Source organism: Rhineura floridana, chromosome 11, assembly GCF_030035675.1.
Source record: "Rhineura floridana isolate rRhiFlo1 chromosome 11, rRhiFlo1.hap2, whole genome shotgun sequence".
In the NCBI taxonomy this organism is placed as follows: Eukaryota; Metazoa; Chordata; class Lepidosauria; order Squamata; family Rhineuridae; genus Rhineura; species Rhineura floridana.
Genome location: NC_084490.1, coordinates 69,289,851 through 69,306,032, shown reverse-complemented (window position 1 = coordinate 69,306,032; position 16,182 = coordinate 69,289,851). Strand labels below are relative to the sequence as shown.

General features: G+C 45.0%; 1 protein-coding gene across 1 annotated transcript in view; it reads right to left on the bottom strand.

Moving 5' to 3' along the window:
* Positions 1-255, bottom strand: part of VWC2 (von Willebrand factor C domain containing 2) — a 169,589-nt gene extending 169,334 nt beyond the window's left edge. Inside the window, exon 1 of the mRNA XM_061589071.1 lies at positions 16-255. The gene's annotated coding sequence lies outside the window, so the exon portion shown is untranslated. The remainder of the gene's footprint in view (positions 1-15) is intronic.
* Positions 256-16,182: the final 15,927 nt, after the last annotated feature.

Here is a 16,182-nt window from a genome sequence, read left to right as displayed (position 1 = left end):
CTTTCCCCCCTTTACCTTCGTACACATAGCTCAAGCAAAGCAGCTCCCTTCTTTTCATGTCAGCCCAGTCAGTGGGCTACTTCTCTGCGCGGGAGAAACGACAGCTCTGCTTTTCGCTCCCATTCCGTTCTGAAAGGAGGACAGGCAAGCAACACGGGCCTCTGCCCGTAGTCTCCTCCGCTTGGCTCTTTGCCTGGCGAGGCAAAGGCACTACACGAGCCGCCCGACAACAAACGAAAATATACCGGTTCAGCCTCGTGGGGAGGGGAGAAGGAAGCGCAAAGGCAGGCTCCTCCCTAGTGGTTTTCACATTGCGGCTCCTTCACAGCCTTGCTGGTTCCTCCTTCTTTGGCGTATAATATAAAATGTTTCCCCGTTTCTAAAGTGGTAGTCTAAGGCGCCGGGTTTGGGTCTCCAGCAGTGCCGGATTTAGGCATAAACTAAACAAGCTACAGTTTAGGGCCTCACAATCCACAGGGGCCTCAAAATTTTTTTATGTGTACTGAATATATATATCTGGTGTAATTTTTTAACAAAGGGCCTCCAAGCTTTATATAGCTTAGGGCCTCACCAAGTCTAAATCCAGCACTGCTCTCCAGTCTTCTACTTGAGAAGGGCAGCGCGTCGTCGTCCGCTTCCCTCGCTCTTTGTCATTTTCGCTACGGTGGCAGCAGCTGCTGCTGCCTGCCCTAAAATGCGGATTCATAGTCGTCATTGTACAGAGCAAACGGCTGATGGGGGACTGCTTTAAGTCAAGCCTTGGGGGTCGTATATCTCCCACCAGTGGATTTTGTAAACATAATAATAATGTATAAAATGCATCACAAACTAGCCGTTCTACATTGATTGACAAGCCTAAGAAAAGGCGGGGAGAGGAGGAATTCTCTTTTAAGAAGAGGGAGCGTTGTATGAAGAAACAACATGCAGGTACTAGCCTGGTTTGGGCAGCACATGTGCCTCCTTCACCTGTATCTGCAGGGTCGGGGAACCTTTTTCAGGCTGAGGGTGACTCCAGTCATGTAAAATCACTAGAAGAGGGTTCTGCTGAGCAGGGTCAGTGAGGGGTGTGATCTGTGGGGACCGAATCCCGAGGACCAGAAAGAGGAGCCTGGAGCTATGGACCTGAGGTTCTTCACTCCTGATCTATATAATAGGTCGAATATGAGTGAAACTGTCCTCCAGTTTCCTTGATCAAACCTCTCCTCTTCTATTTTTCACCCATGGATCTATCCAATTAGCTTGGGGCAGCCACCTTAAGGAGGGAAGTGGGTCTACCGTTCCAGAGATGCCATTTCTGTGATCTAAATTCCACTCCAGCCAGTATTTGCCCAGCTGGAGAAGGTACTTCCAAGGATTGGGGGGGGGGCCTCCGCTGCTCAAGTCCAGTTCTATACTGGACTTCTAGGGATTTTGTAGAAAAAATCCTGTAGAGATTTTGCAGAAAGTCTTGTTTGGCCCATAGGCATACACATATGGAGCCCAAGTGGCAAATAAAAACATTAAAAACACTCTAAAACCTCTTAAAAACAAAAGAATTTAAAAGATATTAAAACAAAACATCTTTAAACACATTTTTTTAAAAAAAATCTTCAAAAAATCTTCAAAAGCAATTCCAACATTGAAAGAGGAAGGTCTTCAGTAGGCACTGAAAAGATAACAGAGATAGCGCCTGTCTAATATTTAATGGGAGGTAATTCCAAAGGGTAGATGCCACAACACTAAAGGTCCACTTCCTATGTTGTGTGGAATAGACATCCTGATAAGATGTTTTCTACAGGAGGCCCTCATCTCCAGAGTGCAGTGATCAACTGGATATATAAGGAGTAAGACGATCCTTCAGGTATCCTGGTCCCAAGCTGTAAAGGGCTTTGTACACCAAAACCAGAACCTTGAACTTGGTCCAGTACCTAATGGGCAGCCAGTGCAGTTATTTTAGCAGTGGGGTAACATGTTGGCTATACCCTGCCCCAGGGAAAAGTTGCGCTGCCACATTTTGCACCAGCTGCAGCTTCCGGACCAACCTCAAGGGCAGTCCCACACAGAGGACATTACAGTAATCCAACCTGGAGGTCACCAGTGCCTGGACAACAGTGATCAAGCTATCCTGGTTCAGAAATGACTGCAGCTGTCTTGCCAGCCAAAGCTGGTAAAAGACACTCTTAGCCACATAGGTCACCTGGACCTCTAGCAACAAAGATGGATCCAGGAGCACCCCCAGACTATGAACCCGCTCTTTCAGAGGGAGTATAACCCCATCCAAAGAAGGCAACTGACCAATTATCCAAATGTGGTGACCATCAACCCACAGCACCTCCATCTTGCTGGGGTTCAGACTTAGGGCTCATCCAGACGACTGTATAATGTGTGACATGATCGCTTTGTGTATTCATTATTTTTCGGTCATCCATATGATGCCACGTGCTTTTGCGCATTTTCGCGTGGTTAAATCCGCTTTGGCATTATCGGGAAAAATGTGATTTGCTTTTTTAAACTGGTAATCATCCGCTGCAACATTAGGGGCTCGGATGCAATACAGCAGTTTATAGAGATGTAGGCAGTCCATGGGCGGACCTTGGGCGTGTCCCAGTACCCCTTCCGTCATTACCATCCAATAATGGATTTTCACTTGTGCGCATGTGCATGAATGTGCGTGAATGTGCTTGGAAAAGCCCGGGAATCTGAACCAATCAGAGCTACGTACTTCCCAGATGTGGAAATGCGCATTTCTGCATTTGCGCACAAGCTGGTACTGCAGTGCACTGGGGAAGGCTTGGGATAGGAAGCGCTGCGATGTAGCAAGCTCAGCGCAGCGGGAGGTGGCAGTGGCTTCCCCCCTTCTGGCAACACTGTTAACAAGCCAGGGCTTGGGGGAAGGGGATCTCTGCCTCGCACCCCCTCCCACAAGCCCCCAGCAGCCTTTCTTAGCTAAGGAACCCTGCGAGGCTGCTGGATCCCTTGATTCTTGGGGGCTGCTGATGGTGGTGCGAGTCCAGGGCCTCCCCTCCCCCCTTTTGCACACACACACACAAACACACACACATTTCCCTCTCCTCCCGCCGCTGCCGTTTCTGCCGGGCCTGGGGCTGATCCTTCCCTCCGGAACCTATTGCTTGTGCTTGGACCTTTGCACATGGATGCAAGAGCGCGAAATTTGAATTTACGAGCCAGCGAGCAGGCACAAGACAAGGGCAGAGGCGGGGGTGGCTGCAGCAATCGCCTCTTTCCCCTCCTCCTCCTCCTCCGTGTCCCCTCCCTTTCCAGAGTTTTGGAGGGTCCCCATTAAAAATTGGTGCTGTTAGAAGGGGGGTGCTCCCCATTAACATGACACATCCTTACTTGCTTGCAGTTCCATGAGAAATAAGTGGAATTGCGGGGCGTATTTACCCACAGTAAAATACATACATTCAGTTTAGCGCAATATCGCAAATGAAAGCAATAATACAGCAATTAGTGTCAGATAAGTGGTTTGCAGGTCTCTTTTATCAGAGGGAACACTTCAAAGGGGAGAAAGGGGAATGGATGTGTCCAACGCGCATGTGTGTGTGCAAAAGGGGGGAGGGGAGGCCCTGGACTAGGCACCACCACCAGCAGCCCCCAAGAATTCAGGGATCCAGCAGCCACGCGGGGTTCCTTAGCTAGGAAAGGCTTTTGGGGGCTGGGGGGGAGGGGGTGTGAGGGGGGAGGGGGTGTGAGGAGGGAGGGGGTGCGAGGGGGGGAGGGGGAGATCCCCCTCCCCCAAGCCCTGGCTTGTTAACAGTGTTGCCAGAAGGGGGAAATGTAGCCACCACCACCTCCTGCCACCCTGAGCTTGCTACATCATGGCACTTCCTATCCCAAACCTTCCCCAGTGCAGCTGCTGTGAAGTAGCCTCCTCCACTGCCACCCCGCAGGAGCCGAGGAAGCTCGGCATGGCTCAGGTGCTGCTCGGGCTCCTGCTGTTCCTGGGCTCCAGGGTGGCACAGGACTCTGTCCAGGTGCCCGTTGGGCTCCGGCTGCCCTCAACTGCACAAGGCAGAAATTTAATAGCTGTAAGTGGAGCTGTACAAGAGCCAAAAACTCGGTGAACTCCTTTACAGCCACTACTACCAAATCAACAGGAACTTCAAACTTTTGCGCTCTTACGTTCAAACGTTTTATGCTACAGTGTCTTGGGCACCAACAACCATAGAGACTGGTGGTCTACCTTCCTAGATATGACACACAGTTCTGGAGAAATAGGTAGAATTGCCAGCTGTGTATCTCCAGAACGTTTACTATGCATAAAGGCAAAAACACATACATTCGTTTTTGATTAATATCGCAAATACAAACAATATATATATATACAGCAATTATTGGCATATAAGCACCTGGAGACACACACACACCAGCCCTGCTCCAGAGTGGCGAGCGGCGAGCGGCAAGGAACTCCATTACAGCCACAGGAAATTTAAACTTTCGCGCTCTTATTGTGCTTCGTTGCAAAGGGGGAGAGGAGCATACGTCATATTTTGTGGACCAATTGGCTGATAGGGGGGAGTGTTATGGGCAGAGCTGGGAAAAAGAGAGAAGAAGTACGGGTCCTCCCGCTGCGTGTGCGGGCGCAAAAAAAGCATTTTTTTAATCGAGAAAGAGCGAACAAATAGGCAAAGTGAGGACTGTCAGATGACAAACCGGATATGGAAAATATGGATTATCCCGCTCTGTTTGGATGAGTCCAGGCACTGGTCCAGGGCTTGCACGGCCTCTCCAGAAATGGAGCTGGGTATTGTCAGCGTACTGCTGACACCTCGCCCCGAGTTTCCTGATGACCACTTCCAAGGGCTTTATGTAAATGCTAAACAACATTAGAGAAAGATGGTACCCTGTGGCACCCCATAGCACAACTGCCAGGGGGTCGAAAGACAATCATCCGATGCTATTATCTGAAAACAGCCCTGGGGATAGGATTGGAGCCACTATAAAACAGTGCCTCTGATACCCATCTCACCAAGTCGGCTCAGAAGGACACCATGGTGAATGGTATCAAAAGCTATTGGGAGATCAAGTAAGAATAACAGGGTCGCACTCCCCGTGTCTTTCTCTGGACCAAGGTCACCCATTAGGGCAATCAAGGCTAATTCAGTGCCATAACCAGGCCTGAACTCAGGTTGAAATGGGTCGAGATAATCTGTTTCATCCAAGAGTACTTGCACTTGATGCCCCACAACCCTTTCAATCACCTTCCCTAAAAAGGGAGTATTTGCGACTGGCCAGTAGTTATCACAAACCAATGGGTCCAGGGTGGGCGTTTTCAGGAGCAGTGGGATCACCGCCTCTTTCAGGGAGGCTGGGACCACTCCCTCCCACAAAGACACATTGATCACACCCTGGATGCACTCAGTTGTACTCCCTCGGCAAGCTTTACTAAGCTAAGAAGGGTAAGGGTTGAGAGGACATGTTGATGGCCACATCATTGCAAGCACCTTCTCCATGTCATCAGGTTGTATCAACTGAAACTGATCCCAAGAAGTTGCAGCAGACATTGCACTGGGCACATCACTGGGGACTACACTAGATGTGGACAGGGTATCAAGATTGCTACTGAGGCAAGCAACTTTACTCTCAAAGTGCTTTGGAACTAAAGCACATTGAACTCATTGGGTCTTTCTTCTTAGAAAAATGATTAGATTGGACAGTAAGAGTTGCTATTGACCTGTACTGAAGGTTCCACCAGTCACTATTTGTGCAGTTACTGCTTTTGTTGTTGTTATGGTTTATTGAAAATTTGTTTCTCCTCCTCACTTCATTCAGATGCATTATCAATATATATCAGAACAGTTTAGTGGAGCGCGTACAATCATGAGACTGAGCATTCCACATGGATCCAGAGCAGATTAGTCACACTTCAGTGTGAAAATTAAGTCATGATTTCAGTGGAACCAGTGACTAACGTGCTGTCCAGCCCAATAATTTGTGTTTTTAGTACATATTTTTTAGCCTGACCACGTCCCTCCAGTACTTAATTTTGAGGGGGGGGTTCCTGGGCTGAAGTGTGCTCTGCAGATACCACCATCTGATCTGAAACTTTCATGTAAGTTACTCAGCAGTGAACAAAATGCAATCTTGCACCTGCTGTATTATTCCAGGTCTGGCCGAGTACTGACATTGAAACAGATGCTACAGCTAAGCCCCACCTCTTCTCCTTCCTCATCTAGTTTGTCCTCTGACTCTTAATCATTTACTTTTTACATTTTTTAATTTCTTCCTCTTATTTCATTCAGATATAGGGTGCTGTGGGCTAAAGGGTGCTGTGATTTGGGGTGGTGACATGCAATTCTGCTTTCAATACTGGTCGCACCTGCAAAAACTTTGGAGCAGTCACACCACTTCATTTCCATTCAGTGCATATCCTGTAACTCATAACTGTTTATATTGCAAATGTTCTGGTTTATTTTTGTCCTGCTTTTGTTGCTGTATAGCCCCTCTGGACAGCAACAATGTCATAGCACTGAGGAATCATAACAGCACAAATTAAACCAGAATAAATCCATCACTAACACTCTATTATTGTGTAAAGAACATGTTGCAGAATACACCCACAATAAAACAACAGTCTGGAGGGCAGTAGTGTAGTGGCAAATTCAGAAGTGCAGGGGCCCTTCATAATAGTCATGCCACGTCCCCTCAGAGCCTTGCCTCTTCTAAGATTATACAGCCTTCTAAGATTATATAAGACATTGACAAGGTGTTTGGACAGGTTCGTGCAACCACTTCTGTGCTGGATCCTTGCCCTTCTTGGCTAATAAAAGCTAGCAGGGATGAAACAGCCCGCTGGGCCAGGGAAGTGATTAATGCCTCTCTGCGAGAGGGGGTGGTTCCTGGCTGCCTGAAAGAGGCAGTAGTGAGACCACTCCTGAAGAGACTCTCCCTGGACCCAGAAAATCTTAATAATTATAAGCCGGTGGCAAATGTTCCATTCCTGGGCAAGGTCCTTGAACGAGTCATGGCAGGCCAGCTCCAGACACTCTTGGATGAGACCAATTATCTGGATCCATTCCAGTCAGGTTTCAGGCCTGGTTTTGGCACAGAAACAGCCTTGGTCGCCCTATATGATGACCTCTGTCGGGAGAGAGACAGGGAGAGTGTGACTTTGTTGATTCTCCTTGATCTCTCAGTAGCTTTTGATACCATCAACCATGATATCCTTCTGGGAAGATTGGCTGAGTTGAGAGTGGGAGGGACTGCATGGCGGTGGTTCCGCTCCTACTTGGCAGGTCGGCTCCAGAAGGTGGTGCTTGGGGAACATTACTCAGCACCTTGGACTCTCCAGAATGGGGTTCTGCAGGGGTCAGTTCTGTCCCCCGTGCTCTTCAACATCTACATGAAAGCGTTGGGTGCAGTCATCCGGAGTTTTGGAGTGTGTTGCCATCAGTATGCTGATGACATGCAGCTCTATTTCTCCTTTTCATCTTCTTCAGGTGAGGCAATGTGCCTGGCTGCAACAATGGACTGGATGAGGGCTAATAAACTGAGGCTCAATCCAGACAAGACTGAGATACTGCTAGTGGGTGGTTCGTGTGACTGGATGGTGGATGTCCCTGGAGGGGGTTGCATGATCGGTTTTAAAAAGTGGGAACCAGGAAGAAAAGCGTGCTGAAGAAATAGCAGTATTGTCTTGTTGGGCCTCAAACTCAAAGATCTGATTACGGAGTGCCCTAGGATTAAGATTGTTAAGAAAATTATCTGTTAAATCGTAACTAGTAGCTATGGTGGTAAAATGAGTTGCCCATCCTCCATTTTGCAACTGTTCCTCCCAGCAAAGTTTAACCAAAGATCGTGACTTATTTTTGGTTAATTTCTGCCAATAACGTAGGTATGACAGGTCTATTCTGGCCTTTAAAGTGGGTAGGTTGAGTTCAGCCCTAATGTGAGTTGCAGGTGTGCATTTAGGTAAGGCCAAAATTTGCTTAAATATATTAGTTTGAATTTTCTCTAGGGCAGGACGCAAAACGGGACCCCAGATTTCGGAACCATATATAATCATTGGGAGTAATTTTACTACGTATAGATTAAAAATGGTCTTACCAATTGGCCACCTCTGGAGTAAAAGAATTTTTTCAGTTGACCTAGACTCTTAATTGCAAGCAGCTTAATGTAAGCCAAGTGATGGGACCATGACAAGTTGTTATTGATATGGATACCCAGGTATTTAAAGGTGTTTACCTGCTCTAAGTGATGACCATTCAGGTGCCAAGTATGCTTAGTTCTACTATTTTTCCCACACACCATTATTTTGGGCTTAGAGTAATTAATTTGTAACAAATGTGCGTCACTAAATTCAAGGAGGGAGTGTAACATACGCTTCAAGCCTATCCTGTTTAGGGACAGAAGAACTAAGTCATCAGCGTACAAAAGAACCAGGATTTTCCTCTCCTTGACCGAGGGTGGGAAAAAAGCAGGAGAGGCCATTGTAGAGACGATGTCATTGATGAAAAGGTTAAATAAAAAAGGGGCCAGAATGCATCCCTGTTTGACTCCCTTCGAAACGGGGATCTTATGGGAAAGGGAACCATTTAGGCCAAGTGTCGCAATGAAGTAACTGAATGAGCCACAGCAAGCGTTTGTCAATACCAGCTTTATCTAATTTTGTCCAAAGTAGGGGATGGTCTATTAAATCGAATGCGGCAGCGAAGTCAATAAAAGCAAGATACAATGATGTAAGCGGCCCTTTTTTAACTTTCCTAATAAGATGTTGCAGAATGTACACTTGATCAATTGTATTGGATCCTTCCCTAAAGCCCGCCTGAACGTCAGCTATAATAGGGTGTTCCTTTTCCCATTCTGATAGTTTATTTAAAAGGTACCTTCCATATAACTTAGCTGCCACATCCAGCAAGCTGATGGGTCTGTAATTTGTGGGAATGGCTGGGTCGCCTTTTTTGAATATAGGGACCACTATGCTTGTTTTCCATCCAGATGGAATACAGCCAGATTCGTTTATTTTGGTGAAAAGTGTTGCGAGAATAGGACGCCACCAGGATGGGAAAGCCTGGTAGAGATCGGGAGGAATCCTATCTTGGCCAGGGGCTTTCCCCAATCATAATGAAGCTAATAAGTTGTCTATTTCTGGGCCGGTCACTGGGGCCCAGATTGGGCAGTCAGCGGGACGGGTTGGACTAGTGTATGATATGGGGGATAAGTTCCCAAAGATGGTCTGGAAGTGCATAATCCACGTTTCTGGAAGTATTGGGGGAATTGAGAGTGACGGCCTATTAAATAGATTGTTGTGGATTATATTCCAAAATTCCCCTTGGTTCCCTTGTAATGCTGCCCTACCGAGATGTTGCCAAATCGAGGTAATATATAGCGATTTTTTATGCTTTAGGAGATTGTTGTATTCTCTTTTAAGTTTTTGGAGTTTGGAGACGGCTACTTCAGAGAAATGAAGTCTCATGAAGCGTGTTTGAAAGCAGACTTGTTTCTTTTTGGCTTGGCAGTATTTATCAAACCAGGGCTTAAAATTTGGGGAAGATCTGTTAGTATGAGATTTAGATTTAGTAACTGCCGGTTGGATCCGAGTAATAATCTGTTTGAATAGCTCTCCCGTATCATTCGATGGAAGAGATGCTTTTTGACGTAAGTCGATCAGGGTTGGTGACATTAAAATTTGTTTGACCTCCTCAAACACTGAAGGAGTCCATCTTAGTGGCTTAGAACACTGGAATGAATCTAAGTCAGGTATCCTATTATTATAAGTTAGATGTGTATTAGGATTATATAATTTCAAAATCAGTGGCAAATGGTCGCTGTCAGGTCTGTCTCCTATGGAGAACTCATTCACTAGATCTAACATTTGCGAGGAGACCAGCATGTAGTCTACAACGCTGGCTCCTCTTTTAGTTATGCAAGTATAAAAGCCGTTTGACCTATCGAATTTGGAGCCATTAAGGCAGAAAAGTTGGGCGTTGAGCATGGTCCTATATAAAGCTTGGCCATTCTTATTAATAACTTTATCTCGTGAAACACGATGTAATAATGACAAGTCTAGATTATAAAAGTCCGGGAGCTCAAAGACATGTGGAAAATTTGCCCCGATCTTTGCATTGAAGTCACCACCAATAACTAAATTATAGTTAGGATAATTTTGATATAATGAGGCAATGAAATCCTCAAATTCCTGCCAAAATTGAGTTCTTAATTGTGGAGCAAGGGGAGGAAAGTACACGTTAATGCATATGAAAGGACGTAAAGGAGGATTGGGGGTAATTATTAAGGCCTGGCAAGTAGATGGAACCGAGCCTGTTATTTCAGATGCAAGGAGGACGCTCTTAGTAGAAATTAAAAATGCCAGACCCCCACTTGCACGTCCTCTTGAGGCTGTGCGGGTTGCAGGTTTGGACCAACATTTGAATCCATCTATCAGGAGTAGGTTTTCTTCTATTAACCAGGTCTCTTGGAGACACGCAATGTCAAACAGCTGGAGGAAGGTCATAAACTCTTTGTCTGAGGCCTTATTAGACCAGCCAGCAATATTCCAAGATGTAATATTAAATGAGGTTATCAGTAACAATGATGGTGAATTTGGGTGGCCGTTTTGCACTTTTATAAATTCCTGGTGGGAAGTAGTGTTCTAATTCTCAGCACCTTTTACAGGACAAATTTGATCTAGTTCTGGGCAAATTACGCTGACATTTGAAATAATAATTTTCCCTTTCTGATGACACAAGGAGGGGAGGTTGCATATGCTTGGCTGGTGAGCCAATCTCAGCCAGATCCAAATATCGCCTGTCCGTCCATGATGGGCTTGTAGAAGATGGTTCAGTTAATTGCGGTACTGTCCTATTAGCATTGGCTGCTGAAACAGGTCAAGGAAGTGCAATAGGAGGCAAAAGTTGTTGTTGTAGGAGATCCAGCTTTAAGCGATCAAGTCTGTTAATTATTTTGGACTGTTCTTGGACTGGCAGATCAGGGAAGACTTCAATCAGTTGTAAGTCTTCGGACTCGCGAGATTCATCATTTGATTCCTTTGTAGAGTATTGCTGCAATAGAGTTGGGGAGTGCAAAAGCTCCTCTGGCTCAGGCTGAAGGTTCTCAGAATGGGAATTGTTGTTGGAACTAGAGGTAGGAGCTCTTTTTGAAGGTAGTCTGGTAATCAGAGGTAGGGGCGGAGCAATATTCTTAAAGCAGTGGACTAGGTATAATCCTTGTGCAGCCAAATATGGTTTAAAGGAGTAGAATTTTCTTGTTGTTTCCACGCTCTTAAAGGTTATTATTAGTCTTGTCGAGTGATGATTGCTATGAAGAAACTGTATGCGAATTATTTCGGCTATGGGGAATTGTGTCGGCAGATACAAACTTAAGTATTCATGGAACTGATATTTATTTGGTTAATGTCCACGTTTCCTTAGAAAATTAGGATAATTAAGGAGGACCACCTTGTTTTGTTCGATAACTAGCTTCAGGTGGGATGATGCCAAATCAGTCTTTATCCCCTTTTGGTCCTTACGTTTTGAAGCCGGTCTATCAGGAGACTTGTTTGATAATTGTGGGCCATTCCTTGTTTCGTTGAACTTGCAAATGGGTTGAAGTTGGTGAGAAGAAAAGAGGGGAACGTCATTGTTCTGACTCGTTTGTTGTCTTTTGTCCTTGTGTTTATTGGTGCCCAAGGGCGATGACTTAGTTTCCAGGTGAGATGTTGCAGCCTCCATGGCTTTCAGGATTGCAAACAGAGGTTTAAAATTGAATTTTCTGCAAATTGGTCGTTTAAAATTCTTAATGTTCTTAGGTTTCCTAGATTGCTTCTCCCTTTTTTTTTGATGCTTACGTTTTTGATGAGGGGCTGTAGAGGTGTTAGTATCTTTCAGTTTTGGCTGGTCCTTCTCCATTTGTTTATTTGTCGTTAGTTTTTGATGTGATGCGTTGTTTGGAGAAAGTGATTTGGCTAATTGGGTCAGGGTTTTCAAAAGGTCGTTGCTTTCTGTGAGAAAGGACTTAATTAAGTTCAGCTCATCAAGAACCATAAGGAGAGTACCCATAAAGTTAACAGCCGGGGGAGAAAGAGCAATTATGTCATTAGTTGAGCTTTTATCTAAAATAGGAGTCATGATGGACGACGAAAGGGGGGGTGTAGAAGCTCGAGGTGAACAATGTACAGACGTGTTTCTTCTGGATAATGCTTCAGCTTCTGCAAGTTCTAGTCCTAATGGGGTGGAATGTGGGTCGTCACGCAAATAGGCGCAGTCATTAATTCTATTGACCAGTCCATGATCGTAGGAGGGGAATCGAGAGCCGTCTGAGGGCGACTTGGCCTCATCGTAGGAGCTGAGCCCTGCTGGAAGAAGGTAGTGATTTTTGATTGCATTTTGTCTTGTAGTGGAGGCTGTGTTAACTGGCTATCTCCCAGCTCTCTGCAACGCTTCCTTGCCAAAACCATTGTTAGGGGCCACTTGAAGAGAGAATAGGACAAAGCTGGATATAAGCTTAGCAAATCTAGCTAGCATAGGTTTTAGTTTCAAATCGTCTGAGAGCTTTGCGGGTGATATAAATATAGGACGGATAGGCAGTGCCTTCAAAGGCTTCAGGGGCTATAAATTTCGGGTTTAACAGTCCGTTAAGTAGGCCAGTGATAAAAGCCTAATAGTGGGGAGGCTTTACGACTTCAAAAGGTAGAAGCAGAGGCAATTTAGGAAAAAAAGACTTAGCTTGTTACGGAAGAAGATTTAGTCGTGCAGCCTGTGCGGTCGCCATCTTTCCTCCACGATCAATGTATTGGCCGATGGACTTTCAAGGCAAGTGGCCGGGACTACAGTGACATGATGCAGACGTAGGAACAAAAAAGACATTTTCCCCATAAAGACTTGGTTTTATTGTTAACGCGGCGTATGAATCCTAGAGCAGGAATAATACTCTGCCGTTATTTTTAAGGGGGGGGAAATGTGATGTTCCTGTATTAATGTATATATGGTAAGTGCTGTTTGTATAGAAGATATGTGGTAAGTGGGATGAAAGAGGAGGGGGGAGTAAATGAGCAGTAGAATGCTGGATGATTGGCTGAGTGTTGGGATGGCTGAGAGTATAAATGGAAGGATGACAGTTGAATCTGGGTGGACGTGAGTGGGTTGTTTGAGAGGTGTTTGGTGGACGTGAGTGGGTTGTTTTGGTGGAGTTTGGAGGTGGGTGTGAGTTGGTGTATGTCAGGAGAGTGTGGAGAAAGAGGGAGGTGGAGTTCGGATTAGTAATAAGTCAAATATCACAGTAATAGATGAAACCATAAGCTTGTAGATCATTATCAAAGTTATCTTGTTATTAATGTTATTTAATAAATACTATTTTGGTTTACCGAAGGCCTGATCCTTGGCTGGGGTTTCACACACCAGAAGGGAGAGTAAGGTAATAACCAAGGCTGAAGGGAAACAGTAACAAATGGTGGCAGCGGTGAAGAGGAGAAGATAACATTATAAGTATCCAGAGCAACCCCGAGTTACGAGTTATCGGCATTGATACAAGGGGGTTGGGAACACCATAGGCACGCAGTCACAAATGTAACCGGATAGAGAGACTCAGGCAAGGTCTCTGGGAACATTGGTTGTAGAACATGACTGGTGGTGCTGCCTAGCAGGGTGTTCTATTGAGATCTGTGCTATAGCGGAGAGAGAAACCATAAAAAAGGACAGACCAGACTGGTGGAGTCCCTGGTGGTGCCTAGTGAAAGGCAGTAGCCACAAGCAGGTAGGAACCTGACAGGGAGAGCCAGGGAAGGGCGTCACAGGCACAGAAGGGGCAAATTATATTTCTAAGTGGGTGAGCTGTGTCCCACATGTTAAGATCTCTGAAAGCAAAATAACAGTATATTTCACACCAAAACTGCCATCCTAAACATTTTTTCCAAAATGAGTCATATATTAATTTAGATAGTGAGGGAGGGGTAGAATTAGGCATTGAGAGTAACAGGGACCCATGTAAGCAATTCCAAGAGGACAAAGCACCATAGGCTAAAACACACATGCCAAAGACATTTGGAGATACTTTCTATAGGTGTTTACACACTAATACCAGAAGCTTCCAAGTCAAGATGGGTGAACTGGAGTGCTTGGTCTTAGAGGACAAAATAGACACAGTGGGCATAATGGAAACTTGGTCGAATGGAGAGAACCAGTGGGACATGGTTATCTCAGGATACAAATTCCCTTAAGGATCTATTCTGTGGAGGTAGTGTCAAAGAGGACTTAGGGCTCATCTACACAGTGGTTTAGTGTATGTTTGGTGCTACTCACACCCCTTTTTAATTTTCATGGTTCACATATTACAGGCAAACAGAAGCTATCACACAGTTTCCCCCTATAAATCCGTACTGATAATACAAAAAGGAAAGGGGAAAATGTCTTCACTCCCCGTCTCTAGTGCTTGCACACACTTTGCTCTGATGCTTTTAGGTGGGTGTGTCAATCGTTCCCCTCTCCACGCCCACTCCCTCCTCCTCCCTTCTTTCATTTCATTTCCTATGGGCCAACAACTTCCACCTGCTTTCCCCCGTTTTGCAAGCCTTTTTTATGTTGCTACAAATGGTGTCATTGTTTTTCTTTTCCCCCTAATTTGTGTGCAAAAGCATAACATTGGTCAAACAAAGATTTGTATTTCAGCTGTATTGTACCAGTGAAAATACAAATAATCACACTTTCAGGTGGTTGTTTTTTAAATGAAACTAACTGGTAGAACAAACTTAGCATGCTAGATTGCCAGGTAACCAGAGGGAGTGGAAATGTTAAATTAGAGGGTGTGGTCATTAGGAAACTGTGTGTTTGATCCTCTCAGTGTGAATAGAAAACAGTGTGTTTGCAGCTGGCATTGAGCCCTTACTATGCATGGCGCAAATAGAAAACGGAGGTAAAAACAGTATCTTTAGTACAAAGTAATGCTCCCATGTGGGTCCAACAAGTTAGAAATCCCAAAAGGGACAGACTGCTGTGCATAATAATTGTGCGTAGAAATACTGAGCCCCAAGACTAATTTAATAATAGTGTTGTGAATGGACCTTGGACTTCCTCATGAGCATAGCTCACTAGAAATGCAAGTTAGCCTATTGGGAGGGTAGCAAGACCTTTTGCTGGAGTTTTTCTGCATGTCACCCCTAAAACGTGTATAAATCTACCCTTAACCCAATGACATACACAGAAAGTAAAATAAAGACTGGTTTTATTAAGCGAAGAAACAAGGGAAAATATTGCAGTGTACAATTACAGTTAATATTTGAACACCGTTACTCATGTATGTGTTTTTTAGTGCTAGATAGACTAAGGCAAAGAGACTAAACGCTACACACACTCTCACATCAAGCTCACCCATACAGAGAAAAAAACAAGAAAATAAAGAGACCCAGAAGTTGTGCATACCTTTCCTGGAGAGTTGCTGTAAGTCTAAGGCTGAGAGACTTTTGTATCTAGCCCAATGAGCCAAGGCTCCGCCCTTGTGTAACCAGCTCTAGATTTGAAAGATCTCACCCAAATCCTTAGCTCTGAAGCTCTGTGTTTGTCCCGATGATGCTGGGGAGCATTGGTAAGTAAGGCAGCCTTTGGAGCCCTCCACAAGAGGAACTGCCAACCCCTTCAAACCTCTCATGTTTTGTATTTTTTCTAACTGAACTGACCCCAGTGTAATTGTGACCAGGAAGAGGTGGACGTGACAGATAAGAACAATGAAAGAATTTAGGTTTACCGGTCGAAGAATCTGTTTTTTTCCAGAAACCATTCCTCCATAAGTTACCAGATAATAGCTGTGATCTCCCTGCTGTAAATTCCTGATGTTTCAGATAATCAGTATCCTGTCTCCTCCTAAAGGTTAGGATTATCATAAACCTTATGCAAACTTTCTTAGTTTGAAAGGAGCGCCTGATTCTTACTGGGCATGATCCCCCAAATTTTCATAGGTGTCAGGAACTCTATACCCTCAGGGTTTCAAGATATCACTCATCAAGCCCACCGACAGGTATCTCTTTCTCATCCATGTGGAAACAAATGATACTGCCAAACGGAGCTATGAAGAAATCACATCAGACTTTGAAGCTCTGGGAAGAAAACTCTAGGACTTTGGGGCCCAGAAAGTTATTTCATCCATCCTTCCAGTACTTAGAAGAGGAGTAGAAAAGGAAAGAAAATTACTCTGTGCAAATGCATGGCTACAAAGGTGGTGCCGACATGAGAGATTTGGATTCTGAGATCATGGGCT